This window comes from Zingiber officinale, chromosome 1A, assembly GCF_018446385.1.
Source record: "Zingiber officinale cultivar Zhangliang chromosome 1A, Zo_v1.1, whole genome shotgun sequence".
Classification (NCBI taxonomy): Eukaryota; Viridiplantae; Streptophyta; class Magnoliopsida; order Zingiberales; family Zingiberaceae; genus Zingiber; species Zingiber officinale.
In genome coordinates, this window is record NC_055987.1 from 131,340,449 (window position 1) to 131,344,217 (window position 3,769).

Below are 3,769 nucleotides of genomic sequence, written 5' to 3' on the forward strand. Positions count from 1 at the left end.
TCCGCCGGATCTCATAATCATGGTAGGCTGCAATAGCAAGCATAATCGAATGGACTTAAACATCGCTATCGGAGAGAAGGTTTCATCATAGTCAATACCATGAATCGCTTGAAACCTTTAGCTACCATCTACCTTTATAGGTATGAGTAAGTCCGTCCATGTTAGTCTTTCTCTTAAAGACCCACTTACACCCAATAGGTTTGACCCCTTCAGGTGGATCAACCAAGGTCCAAACTTGGTTGGTGTACATGGAATCCATTTCAGATCTCATGGCTTCTAGCCATGACTCAGAATCTGGGCTCATCACAGCTTCCTGATAGGTGGTAGGCTCATTCTCAATGAGCATAACGTCATCCTGGTCAGGCAAGAGAAATGAGTATCTCAGGCTGACGACGTACCCTATCAGACCTGCGAAGAGGTAGGTCTACATGAACAGGTTGTTGTTCCACAACTTCTTGTGCAACAATCTCATCATCCACAACTCTTTGTGGTTCCTGTTCAGTATCCATCAATGGCTCAGTGTTTTGGTCGTTGTCTTGAACTTCTTCAAGATCAAACGAACTTCCACTAGCCTTTCTAGAAACAAAGTCCCTTTCTAGAAAGACCCCAGTCTTAGCAACAAACACTTTGTGCTGACTAGGAATGTAGAAGTAATATCCCTTAGTTTCCTTGGGATATCCTATAAAATAACACTTATCAGATTTGGGTCCCAGTTTGTCTGAGACTTGACGTCTAACGTAAGCCTCACAACCCCAAACCCTCATGAAAGACATCTTGGGACTCCTCCCAGTCCATATCGTATATGGTGTCTTCATGACCGCCTTTGATGGAACACGGTTAAGTGTGAACGCTGCCGTGTCCAGAGCATATCCCCAAAAGGATATAGGAAGATCTGCGTGACTCATCATAGATCGTACCATATCTAATAAGGTACGATTCCTCCTTTCAGATACACCATTCCACTGTGGTGTTCCAGGAGGAGTGAGTTGGGATAGAATCCCACACTCTGCTAGATAGTCACTAAACTCATGGCTTAAGTATTCTCCACCTCGATCTGATCGAAGTATCTTAATACTTTTGCCGAGCTGGTTTTGTACTTCATTTCTGAATTCCTTGAACTTTTCAAAGGATTCAGACTTATGTGTCATCAAGTACACATAACCATATCTACTGAAGTCGTCAGTAAATGTGATAAAGTACCTATAACCACCCCGAGCAGCGATATTGAAAGGGCCACATACATCACTATGTATGAGTCCTAGCAAGTCTGTCGCTCTCTCGCTATGTCCACTAAAGGGAGTCTTGGTCATCTTGCCTAGAAGGCATGACTCACATGTCTCATATGATTCAAAATCAAATGAGTCCAGAAAAACCATCCTTATGGAGCTGGGACAAGCGACTCTCGTTTATGTGGCCTAGGCGGCAATGCCAGAGATAGGTTGGGTTCAACTCATTTGATCTCAACCTCTTGGTACTCACGTTATAGATAGGGCTCTCTAAATCTAGAATATAGAGGCCATTCATCAGATGTGCACTACAATAGAACATATCTTTCAAATAAACAGAACAACATTTGTCCTTTATTATGAATGAAAAACCTTTATTATCTAAACAGGAAACTGAAATAATATTCTTTGTTAGTGCAGGGACATAACAACAATTATCTAGTTCCAATACAAGCCCAGCGGGCAGAGATAGAAAATATGTTCCTACAGCAATAGCAGCAACCCTTGCTCCATTGCCTACTCGTAGGTCCACCTCGCCCTTTGCCAATGCCCTGCTACTTCTCAGCGCCTGCACATTAGTACAAATGTGAGATGCACATCCAGTATCTAATACCCATGATGTAGAAATAGAAAGGTTGACTTCTATAACATTTATACCTGAAGTAGAAGCCTCGCTTCTTTTCTTCTTAAGATCGTCCAGGTAGATCTTGCAGTTCCTCTTCCAGTGCCCTGTCTGACCACAGTGGAAGCAGGTAGCATCCTTTTGCACCCCGCCCTTGGGTTTGAGTGCTGAAGAGGTGGCTTTGCCCTTGGTCTGGGTCTTACCCTTACCCTTGGGCTTCCACTTGCCCTTACCCTTGCCCTTTTGTACCATCAGGACGGTACTGGTCTTGGTAGTGGTGAGATTGGGCTCAGCAGTTCTCAACATGTTGAGCATCTCGGGCAGTGGTTTGTCTAATTCGTTCATGTTATAGTTCATGACGAATTGACGGTAACTTGCCGGCAACGATTGCAGGATCAAGTCAGTGGCCAGCTCTTGGCCCAATGGGAACCCCAACCTCTCTAGGTTCTCGACGTACCCAATCATCTTGAGTACGTGAGTTCCTACAGGGGTTCCCTCTTTCATCTTACATGAAAAGAGGGCCTGAGTCACTTCAAACCTCTCATGCCTGGCTTGCCCTTGATATAATTGCTTAAGATGGCCAATCATATCAAAGGCATTCATGTTCTCGTGTTGCTTCTGAAGCTCAGAGGACATGCAGCATAGCATTAGGCACGACACGTCTAACGCATCGTCTTGATGCTTCTGATGAGCATCCTTAATGCTACGAGCGGCAGAGGCTGGTGGTGCTTCAGGAACTGCTTGCTCCAGAACGTACAGCTTACGTTCCTGCATGAGGACTATCCTCAGGTTCCTGTACCAGTCCAGGAAGTTAGCTCCTGTGAGCTTGTCCTTCTCAAGGACAGATCGTAGGGAGAGAGTGTTCGCGTTTGGTGACATGGCAATCTACAACATATTAAACATGCAGAGAATCAATATCATATTCTATCATCTAATTAGGCCTTTAATTAAATGATGCTCCCACTGAATTTTGTGGGACAAGATCCACATCATACTACATCTTGAGTCAGCTTTGGCTGAATCGCCCAAGACCAGTATGATCGGTAGGTAGCTAATTACCAATTACATCTCCATGCAACTCTTGTTTATAGGATCAAGATTTAACTTTTACAAATAATCTTGAGTTAGCTTTGGCTAAATCGCCCAAGATTATTTATAAACGTGATCTTGTCCTACCTTTCCAACTATTGGAATACGCCTATAGCTTCACTCGATCCAATTGAGCTTTGCTAGCTACTCAATCTAATTGAGCTCAATCTAACCCGAGCGTGATAGGCGGGACCAAGGTTGTCCCTCCGCATCCTACCAAGATTAAATGCGTTGCTCTGCTTTGGCAGATACGACAATCGCATATGATCGAGGTAGTGATGGGTATCATGGCCCGGTAGGCGTTTACGAGTTGATTTCGATTTAGATCTAATCTAATCGACGATGTGCATCATATTTAGGCGTAAATTAAATCTAATTTAAATCCTAAATGTGTATTGTGCACATCAAGATGTGGTTCCCACATCACATGTGCATCACATACACTCATGCATATTCTATTCTACACAAACATGCATCACATACACATAAGCAAAAATAAAATATATACATTTAAATTATGTGATTGGTCATGGCCCTACTAGGATCCTCTCTAGCCAAAGAGAAGATCCAATGGTCATCCTAGGGTCTAGGTGGCAGCTTCTCCAAGCTCCTCCTTCCGATCCCCATGTGTTGCCGGCATGCTCCCGCGAGTCCGTCTTCTCCGGAATTTCGTCATCTTCAAATTTTGTACATTACAAAATTTATACTCGAGTTACATTCGAGTCTTAAAACTAATTTTTACAGAAATAAAATAATGGAAAAAGGCAACACACAGGTCGCATCCACAATACAGCACACACAACACATGACGGCACGCAGGCCGTATTATGAA